Source organism: Paroedura picta, chromosome 1 (assembly GCF_049243985.1).
Source record: "Paroedura picta isolate Pp20150507F chromosome 1, Ppicta_v3.0, whole genome shotgun sequence".
Taxonomy (NCBI): domain Eukaryota; kingdom Metazoa; phylum Chordata; class Lepidosauria; order Squamata; family Gekkonidae; genus Paroedura; species Paroedura picta.
In genome coordinates this window covers 20,586,296-20,603,862 of record NC_135369.1, presented here as the reverse complement: position 1 = coordinate 20,603,862, position 17,567 = coordinate 20,586,296, and the positions used below count along the sequence as shown (strand labels likewise).

The 17,567-nt window shown below is 47.6% G+C and overlaps 1 long non-coding RNA gene across 1 annotated transcript; it reads left to right on the top strand.

Annotated features, from left to right (window-relative positions):
- The first annotated feature begins 7,477 nt into the window (after positions 1–7,477).
- LOC143832435 (uncharacterized) lies at positions 7,478–16,050 on the top strand. The gene is made up of 3 exons (XR_013229267.1): positions 7,478–7,819; positions 7,938–8,027; positions 15,938–16,050. It is a non-coding gene; the product is annotated as an uncharacterized LOC143832435 (long non-coding RNA).
- Positions 16,051–17,567: the final 1,517 nt, after the last annotated feature.

The following is a 17,567-nucleotide window of genomic DNA, read 5'->3' as shown; positions in this document are numbered from 1 at the left end:
GCTTCCCAAGGAGAGAGTGATTGGGGATTGGGGCTTGGGTCACCAATTCTGGCTCCTGGAAATTTCTGGAGAGGTGGAAATGGTGCCTAGGGTGGTGGAAGCCAAGAAGAAGAAGAGTTGGTTCTTCTATGCCACTTTTCTCTACCCAAAGGAGTCTCAAGGCGGCTTCCAGTTGCCTTCCCTTTCCTCTCCCCACAACAGACACCCTGTGAGGGAGGTGAGGCTGGGAGAGCCCTGATATTACTGCTCAATCAGAACAGCTTCATCAGTGCTGTGGCAAGCCCAAGGTCACCCAGCTGGCTGCATGTGGAGGAGCAGGGAATCAAACCCAGCTCTCCAGATTTGAAGTCTGCACTCCTAACTACTACACCAAGCTGTCTCTCTACAATGGACATCAATGAACGCCATGGGTAGCTCTGACCTGTTCCTCAAAGTAGTTCCCCCAGTGTGGCTAAAGTGTTGGAAGAAGACCCGGGAGACTCAGGTTCAATGCCAGTCACATTTTCTCAGCCTAATCCTACCTCACAGGGTTGTTGTGAGAGCAGAATGGAGGAGGGTAGAGAATCACGTATGCTGCTCGGAAGAAGGATGTGATAAAACCCTACTAAATAAATACAAATACATTCTGTACAAGCTCTAAGGCTTTCATGAACTCCGTCTCTGGTCAAAGGCTCAAGACAACAAGAGGATCTTCAGCTGGAAATTCTACAGGAGCCTGGCAGAGCCTTGTATGTGTAAAGGGCCATCAGATCTCAGCCGGCCTGCAGCCACCCTGGCAAATGGCCTTCAAGGCAGTTTATTATTTATTTTTATTATTATTATTTATTTGATTTGTATGACCGCCGCTCTCGGAAACCGGCTCGCGGCGGTTCACAATGTTCTAATACAAATACAATATATTAACCATTAAAATTCCCCATTAAAACCCCATTAAAACCCCATTAAAATAATGACTGAGTCACAATGATGGCGATTAAGAAACTATTCCCGTACAGGCCCACTGGATGAGCAGAAGGGAACGGATGGATAATTGGGCATAGGGTGGAACAATCTGGGGAACCAGGTCAGTCTAGTACTGGCCTCCCCCCTCCGGGGAGAGGGGTCCGATCTTAGCCCCGGGCCATCACCCGGCCTTAGACAAACGCCTGGCGGAAGAGCTCCGTTTTGCAGGCTCTGCGGAACTCAGAGAGCTCCGACAGGGCCCGCAGCTCTTCAGGGAGCTCGTTCCACCAGGTAGGGGCCAGGACCGAAAAGGCCCTGGCCCTTGTCGAGGCCAGGCGTGCCTCCCGGGGTCCTGGGATCATCAGCAGATTCTTACCCGCAGAGCGAAGTACCCTGCGGGGGGCATAAGGAGATAGGCGGTCCCTCAAGTATGCAGGACCCAAGCCGCGTATAGTCTTGAAGGTTAATACCAAAACCTTGAACCTAATCCGGAAACAAACTGGCAACCAGTGCAGCTGCTTCAGCAGAGGCTGAACATGGGACCTCCAAGATGATTTAGTGAGGACCCGTGCAGCTGCATTCTGTACCAGCTGTAACTTCCGGGTTAGAGACAAGGGTAGGCCCGCGTAGAGCGAGTTACAGAAGTCTAATCTAGAAGTAACCGTTGCATGGATCACAGTGGCCAGGTGTTCCGGGGGCAGGTAGGGCGCTAGTAGCCGAGCTTGGCGTAGATGGAGAAACGCCGTCCGAGCTACCTTAGTGACCTGGGCCTCCATGGAAAGTGAGGTATCCAGAATCACTCCCAAATTCCTGGCTTGGGGCACAGATGACAATTGTACCCCGTCCAGGCAGGGAAGACGCGCTTCCTGTTCCTGCTCCCTTCGGCCTAGCCAAAGGACCTCCGTCTTGGAGGGGTTGAGTTGACCCTGGCCTTCCTTTGCAGAGACTTCCCCGGTGGTCTCCCTTCCGAGGACTGACCCTGCTTAGCTTCCACGATCCGATGAGATCGGTCCAGGCCCTGCCGTCTTCCCTCCCATTGGTGGCACCTTAATGGCCAACACATTTTAATCTGTGTGAGTCAGAGCCTTCTTCTGCAAACGTATCTCTGGTGTTGCACAGGGGGAAGTGTGCTCTGGGCTACAAAAGGCACAAGAAAAGGGTGTTCATCTTTAAGGAACTCTGTTGGGCTACAACCGGCTAAGGTGGTGAGCCCCTTGGAAGGACATGTGTGGACAGCTCACAAAACAAAGAACACAGATTCGTCGTGCGACCCCCCCCCATCCCTCCCCCACCACAGCTCTAAATTGTGCCAAAGAAAGGCTCTGTGTGTGTGTGTGTGTGTTGTCATCCGCTTCCTGCCACGAAACGGGCCTTTGATAGGTTGGCATGGCTGCTGGAGCCACGGGGTCATGCTGGGGGAGACAGAGAGAAGCCATGCCAGCCTGGCGGCGAGAGATTCGCCGTGGTTACCATCAGAGCGCTCCCATTGAACGCAGGGGTGGGGGGCGGAGCAGATTTGCAGGGCACCAGATTGGAGGGGGGGCAGCTGCTTGTAGGTTGGGCCTTGCTGGCCTCGCTCTGCAAACTGAGACAATGGAAGGGCAAAGAGGGCATTGTTTGGAAATTTGCTACATGAGATTTTTTCCCACAGTGGGCAAAGGAAGGGGGAACGGCCAAATGCTGGGACCGAAGGGGGGGGGGCACGCTGTGTGTTTTTAATGCAGAGGTCTGGCAGACAGATTATGCCTGCAATGCCATCTGCCACCGTGGGGCTGGAGCTTGGGAATGCAGGCAACGAAAAGAGGATGTCGGCTTCGGAGGGCGGAACAGGCTGCAGCCCAGACCGGAGGAGGCCTCTTGGTGATCCCGTCAACCCCCAATGAAGCTTAGAGGGAGTCAGGAAGTCTTGATTCCGGGAGACGTTTTCTCCAGGTCTTTCCCTGTCTTGTGACATATGAACATGAGAGAAGCCATGTTGGATCAGACTGGTTGCCCATCTAGCCCAACACTCTGTGTCATGAAACACAGGTGCCATCAGGAGGTCCACCAGTGGGGACAGACCTCCAGAAGCCCTTCCGCTGTTGCCCTCCAAGTACCCAGAGAATCTGAGGGACTGCCTAACTCCTTATGCCCCTTGTAGAAACTTGCACTCTGTGAGTTCTAATAAGTTGGAGATCCTTAGCCCACGTGAAGTGGGCCTGGCCTCTACCAAGGCCAGGGACTTCTTGTTCCTGGCCCCTGCTTGGTGGCATGAATTCCCAGAAGAGCTAAGGGCCTTGACGGAACTCACATAGCTGTGCAGGGCTTGCAAGACAGAGCTCTTCCGCCAGGCATTTGGTTGAGGAATAAATAAATAAAATAAATAAATAAATAAGAAGTCCCAGTTTGTCACATACTGATCTGCATGATTTATAGGCCACCTTTCTCACAAAGTCAGTCAATACAATGAACAAGGTGGGGCATCCCATCCATATCCCATAGTTTGGAGATTCAGCCAGAATTCTAAAAACAGGACGGAAGCAAAACACAAGTGCTTATGTACCATATTAAAGGATGCAAAATTATTATTATTACCAGGGGTCAAGCCCATTGCATTCAGGAATATAACCGGCGCTAGATTGGGGGGGGGGGTAGAAGAGCTCTGCAGATGGCCTCTCCCTCCCCCCAGGACCTGCAGGTTGATAAGGCGGTTCCTGGCAGCGGAACTCACAGCCGACTGATGGCGACGTACAGACTCCACTTTCCAAAGTGTCCATGTTCTCCAGACGACCTGATCTCTTTCAGACAGCAAAGAAGGGAAGGGAAAAGAAACAAACCCAACCTGTGAAACAAGCTACGAACCGAAAAGGTTGAAGAGTATTTTTTTTTTAAGTTTAAAATAATAATAATTTTTACACTTACAATTGTACACACCGAATTTTACACTTCGGTTCGGTTCCTAACCTGACCTCTTGTCTCCTGGAGATGAGTTGTAGTCCCCAGGAGATCTCCTGGAGGTTGGTAACCATTTCACACCCGCAAAGGGCTTTCAAGGCAAATGAGAATCAGACTGGTTTGCTGTAGCCTTCCTCAGCAGAGTCTTGCTTGGTGGTCTCTCTTCCAAACTTCCAAGACCCAACCAGATCTGACCAAGACCATCCCTGCTCAGGGGTTCCTCAGCTCCCAGAGGCTGTGCTGCCCAGATGTTTTATATTTGCATGTGCAGTGGATCCAAGGAATTAACTGTGAATGCACACATAAGAAATGTGTTGGTTGCCCTGGCCTCTTGCACCCAAGCATCTCAAGGGGGTGGCAGGTTACAGTGGATGAACGATAGGGTTCAGAGTGTCCTGCATAGTGCAGGGGGTTGGATTAGATGACCCAGGTCCCTTCCAATTCTATGATTCTATGATTCTATCCCTGAATAGAATTGGCCAATCCCTATGGATTTTAAATACATTACTCAGCTGTTCCAGGACAACCGATAGTCTGAGTGTGTGTGTGTGCTAGCATGGCCAATTCCTCCCCCCACTTTTCTGCCCGAGTTTGTGGAACACCCTTAAGCAATAGGCTCATGAGGGAAATGAATCCAGAGAGTCTGGATGGAATCAAAGAACAAATTGCAGGGCAGGGGAGAAAAAAAGAAACTTGTATTCCATGCATACACAAATAAACGAATACAGTTTGTGAAGAGAGGGAAATGCAGAATCCAGAGAGAAAATCATTTCTCTCTGGAATTGATCCCTAAGGCTGCCATTCTCAAATTGTTTGAAGTAGGACCTGTGTTGACTGCCTTTGCCAGGAGCGGCTTGCCAAGTGACCCCTTGGTGCTCTTCCCTCCACACCACATAAAATGCAAGGATCCCGCTTCAGGATCCCACTTGAGAGCCAGTTTGGTGTAGTGGTTAGGAGTGCGGACTTCTAATCTGGCATGCCGGGTTCGATTCTGTGCTCCCCCACATGCAGCCAGCTGGGTGACCTTGGGCTCGCCACAGCGCTAATAAAACTGTTCTGACCGAGCAGTGATATCAGGGCTCTCTCAGCCTCACCCACCCCACAGGGTGTCTGTTGTGGGGAGAGGAATGGGAAGGCGACTGGAAGCCGCTTTGAGACTCCTTCGGGTAGGGAAAAGCGGCATATAAGAACCAACTCTTCGTCTTCTTCTCCTTCTCCTTCTCCTTCTCCTTCTCCTTCTCCTTCTCCTTCTCCTTCTCCTTCTCCTTCTCCTTCTCCTTCTCCTTCTTCTTCTTCTTCTTCTTAACACTGAGTAAGTCGCTATCCTATTTTTCCTCCCCATGTATTAGTAAATAGGCGGCATTATATTACAACAGGCTGTATTTTGAAGCCAGCTCACACATTATGGAGAAAGAATCCCCAGGTTTACCATCAACCTCCCGAGGCACAATTGGTGGCAGCAGAAGAAGTCTGCTTTTCCTTGGCTGGGGGTGGGGGAGGTAGTGCATTGTTGAGTCTCACCTGGCATGGAGCTCAGGGCAGCTTCCCTGGCTGTCCATTAACTGACCCTGCCCTCTGGGACCACTGCCCATGCCTAGTTACAGGCCTGGCCCACTCAGAGTTTTAATTTGCAGAGACCCTGGGGGATGCAGCTGAACCCTGAAGAATGACCCAAATGCAAATCCCTAAATGCAAAAACAAAACAAAACCTAAAAGGCGAAAAAAATTACTTACGAGGGACAGGAATCAAAGCAGCTGGGATTTAGGATAGACCACAGTGTTTGGTCGCTGTTTTCTCCAAGAGAACTGATTTCTGTAGCCTGGAGATCAGATACAATTCTAGGCGAACTCCTAGCCCCACTGGGAGGTAGACAACCCTAGACCAGGATAAGAAAACAGGTGCTATATTCAGTATTGTCGGAATAAGTCCATAAGAAGAGCCCTGCTGGATCAGACCAGGGGTCCATATGGTCCAGCATCCTGCCTCACACAATAGCCAACCAGTTTCTCTGGGCTTTTTTTTTGCCTTTGGGCTTAGTGTCTCTGAATGTGAATGTTCCCCTCAGTCATTATGGCCAGTAGCCTCTACCTTGAGTCTATCCAACCTCCTTTTAAAACCGCTTACTCCTGTGGCGATCACTACATCCTTTGCCAGAGAATTTCACATTTTAATCACTCACTGTAAAAAGAGGTATTTCCTTTTGACTATCCAGAACCTACTGCCCATCAGCTTCAGTGAATAACCTTCATTTTTAGTATTTGGGGAGAAAGAGAAAATATTTCTCTTTGCCAGCTCTCTCTACCAGATGCAATTTTATAAACCTTTATCCTGTCCCCTTTAGTCACCTCTTTTCTTCAGCCTGACCTCATAGGGCAGTTGGATGATCCCAAAAAGAATATATTAGGATTGCCACTACTTCCCTGGTCACCAGAGTGGAATGGGGGTGGGGGTAGTGGTAACATGGCCAGAACCAGGTCAAGAAGCTCCTGGAGATTTGGGGGTGCAGCCTGTGGACGACAGGGACCTCAGTGGGGTACAATGCTAGAGAGTTCACCGTTCAAATCACTCATTCTGTCGACAAAAATCAATCCCAATAGTTTGGAGATAAGCCGTAATTCTGGGATCCCCAGTACCCCCCTGGAAGTTGGCATCCCTAAAATATCAGCTCTACGTTTTCTGTAAACTTTCAAGAACACGCCACAATCCCAAAGTCCTCTGAACTCTACAGAAGAAGGTACTTGTTCCCTCTCCCTTTGCTCACATCGAAATTCAGGCCTAGCTAAACACCAAAAATGGCGATTCTTAATAAATTTCGGTATGCAAAAGAGAGGGGGGGGGGAAGAAGGAAATTATAGGGTAATGGAACAAAAGAATGAAGTTGGGGGTTGGGGGGGGGAAGCATTCAGCCTGAATTTGCATTGTAATGATGCCCATTAAAAAATTAATACAATCCCCCTCGCCGGATTCACATGACATTTTTCCGCTCTCTCTGCTTATCTCGTTAGCCGAAGGAACCATATTCTCAAGAAACACAGCAAAGGTTCCCGGGGTGTATGGATGGTGCTGGAGCTGGGAGACTTTTTCTTAATTAATCAAGATACTTGACTCCGGTGTGTGGTTTTCTGCATGAGTGGGCCGGAGAAACTGGTGGGTGAGGGGGGGGGGGTTGTCTCGTTTCCTTTTAGCTCCAAATGGTTAATTAAGACAATAGAACAAACCAAGGGCCAGTCCATGAATGGCTGTCTAGACTCTATAGTCGTACGGCAAGTTCTCCATCAGAATTTTAACGTGGGTTGTCGGCCTGCCTCTCCCCCCCACCCCCACCCCGCCGCTGCCCTCAACCCCATTGCTACCCACCCCACCCCCTAGTCCTCTTCCAGAAGTCCCCCCCTCCCCGGTTCCCCTTTGTTTTTGTTCTTAAACAATCGGCTCTTTGAAAGAGCCCTGGCCAGATTGGCAGGCCTCCTTGTTCAAGGCCTAGTGCTTGCCACAAAGCCACCTTCCCAGAGTCTGATATGAGGAGGGCTGTTAAGGGCTGGGGGGGGGGATAGGGTAGGGGACCCTCCTCTGGTGTTTTTCTTTCTCCCCTATGAAAAACGGAGGAGGGAAACCACTCTTGCGAAATTGCAAGCGCTGATTCTTATTCGGTTCTTCTTCTTTGCCCATATGAAGGAGCAGGCCAGAGACTCGTCAGGGAGGGAGTTCTGCAGAAACGAGAATTGTAAAACAAGCTGCTCTTTGGGAGAGGCGGACCAATGTGCGTTGGTTGGTGCCACTGACCACGGTAACCTTCGTGTCCGCAGTCTCTCACAAGAACGAAGCACAGAGGTCCCTGCCCAGAGGAGCCTACAATTTAAATGCATACTCTGTGTAGGCCCCGTGTCCTAGAAAGTCGGCTTGCCATGCTGAAGGGCCCAAGTTCACTCTTCAGCATCAAAGGAGGTGAGGGGAAAGACCTCGGACGGAGAACCTGGAGAGCTGATGCCAGTCTGAGTACAAATTGCTGGCCTTGAGGGACCATGGCTGTGATTCAACATAAGTCAATTTCATGTGTTCACAGTGACTCCCGCAGACCTAAGATGAAGACTTTAGAAGAAGTGATTGATCGCTGCGTTGGATTTTGTAAGAAAAGCAGTATATATAGAGAGAGGTATAAAGCAGACTTTGACAATTATGCACGTGGCCGGCATGCACACGCACAATTCTAGAATGGGAAGGGTCTGCCGTGCCGCGCGAGGGGGCACAGGGCTCCCACCACAGTATGGTGGGATACTGGCATGCTGCTATTCCATTATCATGGGGGGGGGTGTTTGTAGAAATTCCCCATTCAGCTCCACAGCACTGTGAAGCTGAACAGAGCATTTTGTGTCCCTGTAGGGACACCATAGGTTAGGGCCTGGCCTAGCCGGGCCTCTGATGGCCACCACGGCAAGAAAGAGAATGCGGGAAAATCTTCTCTTGCTGCAGGCCATCAGAGGCCCTAAAGCAGGCCAGGGCTGGGAGGGGGCCTGAATGTTGCAGGTGTCGTGCATAAGCGGGGATTAGACCTGATGTCATGCAGGTGCCCGCCCGCCATTAGTCATAGCTCACAAAACATTGCTGATGTAGATGAAATTCCAACTCAAGGGAGTTCCCTATGTCTTACAGCAACACCTCAAGATTTCCCTCAAGGAATTCTGGGAATTGTAATTGAGCAAAAGTTATTGAGCATTATCAGTTCCATGAACGGGGTTTTTGAATGGCCCTCTCCATGTTGGAAGGCAAATGGAATGCTCCCCTATGTTAAAAATTACCAGCAAATAGAAAATCACCCCCCAAAAGTTAGGGAATAGTTTCCCTACTGTTGTTTTCTCATGTGCACATTTTTATGTGAAGGAACATTCATTCCAGACTTGGATCCAACCCCCAACTGCAAAACTACACATCCGGCAACCTTGTTTGAGAGTCTGAAAAGCAGTCAAGTTCCATTCAACAAACAAGAAGAAGAACAAGAAGAAGAGTTGGTTCTTATATGCCACTTTTCTCTACTCGAAGGAGTCTCAAAGCGGCTTACGGTCACCTTCCCTTTCCTCTCCCACAACAGACACCCTGTGAGATGGGTGAGGCTTGGATAGCCCTGATATTACTGCTCAGTCAGAACAGCTTTATCAGTGCTGTGGCGAGCCCAAGGTCACCCAGCTGGTTGCTTGTGGAGGAGGAGCGGGGAATCAAACCCAGCTTGCCGGATTAGAAGTCCGCACTCCTAACCACTACACCAAGATGGCTTCCCAGGAGAAGAAAGCTGACAAGAAATGTTGGCAATACACTTATGTACTTTAATTATATCAGTAGGAGCCTAGATACTCAAATACTTTGGCCACCTCATGAGAAGGAAGGACTCCCTGGAGAAGAGCCTAATGCTGGGAGCGATCGAGAGCAAAAGAAGAAGGGGATGACAGATAATGAGGTGGCTGGATGGAGTCACTGAAGCAGTAGATGCAAACTTAAATGGACTCCGGGAATGGTAGAAGACAGGAAGGCCTGGAGGATCATTGTCCATGGGGTCACGATGGGTCGGACAAGACTTCGCACCTAACAACAACAAGGAGCCCAGAGCAGCTTATAGTATTCTCCTCTCCTCTATGTTAATTTCACAACAACCCTGTGTGGTAGGTTAGGCTGAGAGTATGTGACTGGTCCAAGGTCACCCAGCAAGCTTCCATGGCAGAGTAGGGAACCCAAACATGGATTTCCCAGATCTTAATCCAACACTTAACCACTATACCTGGCTCTTGATCTATCCAGGTCAGCGAGGCTCACTCTCACCAGGAGCAGCTCTCTAGGATCTCAGGTGAAGGACTTTAACATCACCTTCTACTTGATACTTTTAGAAGAAGAAGAAGAAAAATAAGAAGAAGAAGAAGAAGTTGGTATATGCCGCTTTTTCTCTACCCGAAGGAGTCTCAAAGCAGTTTACAGTCGCCTTCCCTTTCCTTTCCCCACAACAGACACCCTGTGAGGTGGGTGAGGCTGAGAGAGCCCTGAGATCACTGCCCGGTCAGAACAGCTTTATCAGTGCTGTGGTGAGTCCAAGGTCACCATCTGGCTGCATGCGAGGGAGTGCAGAATCGAACCCGGCATGCCAGATTAGAGGTCCGCACTCCTAACCACTACACCAAACTGGCTCTAACTGGAGCTGCTGAGGATTGAACCGGGGAAATTTTACATGAAAGGCAGACCGTTTACCCCCAAGCCAGAGATTCAGTCTTATTCAGGTCAGTGTTGTCTGGCAGTGACTCTCTAGGGTCTCAGTCAGAGGTCTTTCACATCACTTACTATCTAATCCCTTTAATTTGAGATGTAGAGGATTAAACCTGGGACCTTCTGCATGTAAAGCAGATGCTTTGCTGTCCAGCCACACCTCCCCGCTGCCCCTCCCCCCCTAATGAAGCAGGAGCCACTCAACGCTTTTCTCCTTCTGTACATCTCTCTACTTAGCAGCTAATCTTCCCTGGTCTTCACCCTCCCAGCTTCTAGGGACAATTAGCTGCTAAGGACTCAGACAAGCAGAGATTTAAAAACAGCACCTCCCCCCCCCCCCCGAAATTACACCCTCCATCATTTTGTGGAGGAAAATAAGGGCATGTTGATCAGAGCCCTGTTCTCATGCCAAGGATCACTTCAGGACAGCCACCCCCTCGGTGGCTCAGCGCAGCTGACGGCTCTCCTCCCCTGCTGCATGTTGCTTTGCTTTGGCCTTTCTGCCATTGATTTAAAAGCCAAGAGGGTGTTTGTCATTCCGGATAAATATATACTAGGAAACATAATCGCCCTGCAGTATATTATCAATAGTTCAAAATATTCCTCAGCAGCTGCAGAGTGCGAAATGGCCCCGCATGGCGCTCATGCGCGCGCATTGACACAAATGCAAGGAAAGATGCATTCCGCCGCCCCCCCCCCCGGTCACATGTATCTTGTATCTTGCAGTTGGTGCCAAAGGCAAGACAATGCTAACGAATAATACGAACAAGGCACTCCCTCACACACGCACATGTACATGCACACGCACAGATAAAAATAGAGATTATAATAGATCTTGGATGGGCATCAGTGGATAAAGACTGTCCTGGGTGAATAAAAGCAATTAGAGAACATTGGAAAAGGAGGCCGGGGCCTTCTCCTTCCGTGCCTCCTGACTCCTTCTTGCAAAATGATCGTATCATGTAGCAGAATTTGATCTGAACTGTTTCCAATGATGCCAGCTGCAGAGAAAAGATAGTACGAAGTCAGCTTCACTTAAATTCAGTATTTAAGATCTCATTGTTCCCACTTAGCGGAGGAAGCAAAAAATGTATCTGAGAGAGGTAATCGCCACACCTCTCCTTGCCAAAACTCTCCTTTCACCGTCTTCTGCAATTGTACAAAAATGAATTCAACCATTTTGGAAATTATTTTAGCGTCTTCAACAGCAGCTGGGGCCATTTGCCTTCCAACTCAGTATGTGGGGACTCCTCACAAAATGATGGTAACGTATAGCACAGTTTTCAAGTATTTCACCTGAGGGGTCCTCCCACCCCCAAATAAGTTGATCTAAGTGTCGGCATCTAGGTATATGGGAAATTCCCCCACACACAAACATACACCCCTCCTGAAATTGTAGTGTGGTGTAAGTGGCACTAAGCCTTGCTTCACTGTGCTCCACTATCTGAAACATTTCCTCTACCAGTGTGGATTCAAATGGGTAGCCGTGTTGGTCTGAAGTAGCCCAATAAAATCAGAGTCCAGCGGCACCTTTAAGACCAACAAAGATTTATTCAAGGCGTGAGCTTTCGAGTGCAAGCGCTCTTCCTCAGACTTTACTCAGACTTCCTCAGATTTTACTCTGCCGGTGTGGTGTGTCTCCAATACTGAAAGGGATCTCACTTGAAGGGGGAAAAAATTTGAATGAAATAAAGAGGGAAAGGGATAGTGATTAGGACCTTACATGTATGCGCACATTTCGCAGGAAAAAAGAAACCGAGCCACCTCCCCCGCTATACACTGGAATGTCAACGGATATACTTTGATTGTGGCTTCGGCCTAAATTTCCCCGGCTGCCCTGAATGTCATCACTCATCCCGCGCCACATTCCAGGGTGAGATTTTTGCCCTCACGACTTTTACACCTTCACAGCCTTTCCCCCTCCTCCTTCCCCCTCCATTGACTTTGCCCATTCACACACCCCTCCTCCCTGCGATTTTGAATTCATGTCAGTTTTTGCCGATTCTTTACAGCTCTAAAGGATTACGCCGTGGGAGGGAAAGTAGCCGGAGGAATGCTGCGCCAGGCTAAAGCCACATGCTCAAACTTTGGGCTAAATTATTCCGGCTGCATACATGCAAATTAGGCTCCTCTATAGACCGCAGAGACAAAAGGTCATTAACTTCCCATGTACAGGACCTAGCATCCTTGCAATTTGTCACCGTGCAAATCTACCCTGCAATACACACCCCTTGTCTCCCGTCCTTCCCTCTCTTGGTGTTTTATATTCAATATATATATAATCAAGAAGAAACCTTTTTGGATTTTGAAAGGAAAGAAGGAAGGAAGGAGAGAGAGAGAGAGAGGAAGAGGAAGAGGAAGAAGGCAGAGGGACAGAAAGACAGGAAGCTCAAAGTAAGAAAGAGAAGGGAAGGAAAAATGAATAAGCATCCAAATATAAACTGAGGCAGAATTAATTAATTAGCCAAAGGTGGACAGAATTAAAAGGAAGGAGAGGGGCAATCACCCAATATTTGATTTGTATAAAGCTAATGGAAGAGAATCCAAATTTGCTTGGTATGTTTTCTTGCCGCCTGTAAAGCTATGCTATGGAAATGATCTCTCAGTGTTGTCTTTTTAAAAGGACGCTTCTACTACCCACAAGTTGTGGCGTGAGGAAAGAACTGTAGTGAGCACGCATGGTTCAAGTTCCGATCCCTTGGCACCTGAAGATCTCAGATAACAGGTGTTAGGAAAATCCGTTCTCTGCCTGAGAACCTGGAGCTTCACTGCCAGTAGTAAACTGTCTGAACCAACCATCTACCTTGGGGTCTGGCAGCTTCACAGTAGCAAAGCGAAAAATGTGCTTTAGGGCAGGAACTTTGTCTTGTTGCCCAAATCTACAGATTCCCAATTCTTCAAGGCTTCTCAATCAGAATATGGAGAAATCCAGCATCTCTCTTTTTTTCCGACACCTTTTCCCTTGATCACTCCTCTAATTACAGAAAAATCAAAATGGATCCTCTTTTCTAATTGCTTTCTGTTCCAGATACATACACCCCTTCTGCCATCTCCACGAGACCCTCTTTGATTTGTCCCCTCTCTCTTTCTCTCTCTCTCTATCTCTGCTGCCTTCTGTCACCTTCTGTCATGTTTGTTTCTATGGTAACCCCAGCCAGCGTGGCTCAGATAAAGGGTGGCATCGGAGTTTGTCTCTGTGCCAAGTTTGTGGAGGTTGGGCAGAAATCCGTATTCTCCTCCACCCCATTGCTTGTTAAAGGCTCCATGTTGGTTCTCAGGTTGACAAACGAAAGTTGTGCTATACAAAACGTGTTTGCTTGTGCGCGCAATTTGTTAAGATCCCACGAGAGGAGTGATGCTTTGAAGAGGGGTTTTGTAGCTGCGGTGGTGATATTGTAGCCCATATGCCAGCTTCAGGGTCTGGTTCAGATCAAAAAGATTGGAAAACACAGCTTCAATAAAACGAAAGCTTCCCCCAATAGCAATCAACCTTCCCCCCCCCCCCCATGTAGAACAAGAAACAAATAGGATGGGGGAAATTTCTAAAGATGCTTGTGGCAATTTGAATATGGTGGTAAAATCACAAGAAATATTTTCATTGATTTTGGTTTTGTACAACCTTATGAGTTTACTGGATATACTGAAGGCTTTTGGGAGAGGAGGGCATGTAGGCAATTTGGCCAGTTAATATTTAGCATTATCATACTCTCCGGCATTTCACAGATGAACAGGGAGGGACATTTTAGTAACTTTTCTCTTCGTATATCAAGGCTCTCCGATTAGTCTACGTGCCAATAGTGTGTCTTTATCTATCCTGCAATAACCTTGTTCTCTATGTATGTCAAAGCCCAAGAGGGTGGTGGATCTTATGGTTAAAGATTCCCTTGAAAAATAAAACATAACATTTTGCATCCCTCCTGACTAGAGATGTCACATTTCCAAAAAATTTGAAGCAAAATAAACAAACAAACAAAAAAACACCATGAAATTTGAGGGGAAATTGAAATATATGCACAAGTGACTAAGCTATTTTTAATGTTTTAACAACATACACTGCAAAATGTGTAACTTATCTTATAAAATTGTGACATTTGGCATATTTATGTAATTTAGAAGATATAAAGGTCTTTGTTTTCTACAACCCAAACTGCAAATTTACCACTACTATGAAAACGTCAAGCTAATGCACTCTACGCTATTTTAGCACACGTATCTTAATTCTTGCTATCTGGTTAGGCGATTAGTTCTCAATGAAATGCTCAGAGTTTTCCTGTGAGGCTTTGGTACGATTTCTGCACTCCTTGTTTCTGATCTTTTTCCCTCCAGCAATTTAGGGCAGTAAGCTACTCCCCCCCCTCAAAAAAAATCTTTGAGTATATGTGTCACCCTGGTTTGAGGAACAGGTGAAAAGGTCAACCTAAACGTCAGGACAAAAAGGGCAACAGTTGAAAAGCAATTAATGCCCTGCAAGTTCCCCTCGAAGATTTGATATTTTTCAAGGTATAGAGAAGCAGCTTGGATTTAAAAGCTGTATATATTTTTAAAGGCGTTTTGTAGCAGTTTTTTTCAGTACTCTCCCAAATTTCCGGCTTTTCCATTGTAACTGAAAAAGGCCCTGGGGGCCTTCTCCTCCTCCCCCATCCCGTTTTGCCACTGGCTTTCACATCTCTGTTCTCCCGCCGGTCTTGAAACCCTGAGTGAAATGTTTAAAAATGTAAATGCTTGACTTCTTCTGAAACCTTGCCAGTTTTCAAATGTGTATACAACCTTGACAGGATAATACAGAGGCTACAAAGCTAACAAAAGGCCTGGAATCTGAGAGCTGACCAAAAATTGTTCCTGAAAGGTTGAAACAGTTCTCAATTAACAATGTATTACCAAATATTGCCACAAACTCCAGCCACGCAACTCATTATGGTTGGCTCTCAAGTTCATTCAGCCATATTTGAAAGGCAGTAACAGACACCAATTAATTAATAGATCCTATAACACAGAGTGTATTTCAAACTGGATCTGAGTGAAAAAGGGGATTATGGGTCACTCTTTGCCTATTGGGCTTGTTGGCCTGACAGGCCTGAGGCCTGTTGATTCTCCATCCCTGGCAGCCATCTTGTCTTGATTACCAAAAAGCTTGTCTTAATTTTGCTTGACAAATATGTTGGCGTGTCTGGCTGGGGGATTCTCATTTTAAAAGATTTTGTATTTTAAGTGTCTAAAGGAAAGCCTGACTTCAGAGTGGACAGAAGAAGAAGAATGAATAATAAATGTAAAGGGGTGGAGGAAAGCTATTGACACAAGGAGAGGCATAAAACTGGATTAAACGGATTTAGATCCGTCCAGGACGGAGGGCTGGGGAAACAGGGTGTGTGTCTCTGAGCAGGGGTGGGGAGGAAAAAAGACCAGCCACCACCCAGAGAACAAGCTTCTCTTCTTCCCAAATCTTGAGACCTAGATGAAGGCGGGGGAAATCATCTCATTCCCTTAGCTTTGCAATGAGAGGTGAAACACGTAAAACGCAGGTGTTAAATACATTAGCCAGTGGGATGGGGATGAGGTAGGAAGGTGGGTGGCTGGGTGGGCAAGACACCCCTCCCAGATTGAGAGTTTATTCACTCGCTAATCAAAATGACATGATGGAGGCTCACGAACTATAGCCAATTACTCCCCAAGATGGGAGAGGTCAGGAGGTTCCTCAAGTTCACAGGCACTGAGGCCTTTTGTGATGTAAATTGGCCGAGGGAGCAACCAAATGCTTTGCTAAGTCTGAAAGCCGCAGTGCTGAGGGTTGTGTTCTCATAACGCCTATCCATTTTTTTTCAGGACCAAATCCAGGTTGTTGTTTGCGGGGATGGGGGTACTTGAGAAGGTTCTGGTACATGCCAGAGGAAGGGATGCTGCAGGAGAAACCCACGGAACACCTCCTCATACCAGCCATTAAACACACACTTTTCTTGCAACCTTGAAGACTAGAAATGTGATTTTTTACACCCCCAGCTTCCAGGTAGTGGCTGGAGATTGCAAATGATCTCCAGGTGACAGAGATCGGTTCACCTGGAGAAAGAAACTGCTTTGGGAGGACTGTAATCACTCCCCTCCCCAAATCCTGCCCACCCCAGGCTCCACCCCTAAAATCTCCAGGTCAAAATGCCAACTCTATCTCCCCCATATTAAATTATTAGAGAACTGAGATGTATGCCATATCACCATATCCTGCATTTGGGTGAAATCAAATGGTGAAACATCTCATGAATGAATTTTGTCTTGTCAACTGATGTAAGGAACATGGCTGTCCCCCATGGCCCTGGGAGGGTCAACCACCATGTCACAGCTACAGCAACAATCATGGCCCAAATTTCCCTTGAGTCAGTGCCTGTATGGGGTCTACCCATCCACTCTCCACATTCCTTGGTTGCACAGCACTATCTCAGATACACACATGCAAGAACACCTTGACCAAGCCTTTTTCACATGTCCGAGTGAACACTTGTCCATATAGGTTTGCCAACTTCCCGATGGTGCCAGGAAGTCTTCTGGGATTAGGACTGATCTCCAGAACACAGATCAGTTCAACAGAAGAAAGGGGCTGCTTTGGAAGATGAGCTCTGTGTAGGGTTTTCAGCTCTGGGTTGGGAAATATCTGGAGACTGGAGCTGGGAGTGGGCTGAGGGCAGGGAGGGACCTCAGTGGAGTATAATGCTATGGAGTCTATCCTCCACCCAGTTTCTACAGGGGAACTGATCTCTTTAGTATGGAGAAGAACTAGAATTCCCGAGGATCCTCAGGTCCCACCTGGGGACTAGCATTCCTAAGGAACTATACCCTATTAATGCTCCTCCCCACAACTCACTGCAGGCTCAATTCACAAATTCTCCACATACCTCCCAACCCAAAGCTGGAAACCCTAAGTACACACCTTAAGGACCCAAACAATTTCCCTCTAATTCTCCCCTACTGAGTGGAACAGTTCACTTCCTGAGCAGAATAGATTTCTGCCAAGTGGGGCTTCCTGTGATAATGAGCAGCTGTTCGCATGCACGGTTTACAGACAGCATTAGTGGTGCCTGGCCCTCAGGTTGCTCATTTAGAAGAAGAAGGAGTCTTAAAGCAGCTTACAGTCTCCTTCCTCTCCCCACAACAGGCACCCTGTGAGTAGGTGAGGCTGGGAGAGCCCTAATGTTACTGCTCTGTGAGAACAGCATGGTCAGGGCTGTGACCATGTCCTGCATAGTTTCCCATGTTTTCCTATCCCTGTTCACATGTCATGTGAAGGCATGTGGATCTTGCATGGAGGTGCATACATCAAGAAAGCAGTACATTCCCTTTACAAGTGAAACTGGGGATCAGAGCTCAGAAAAATGTAGATCTTAAATAAATTGGACATGTATTGAACTTAACATGAGAATTAACACATATGAAGAAAATTGAGCATGCTAGGGATGTGCGCCTCAGC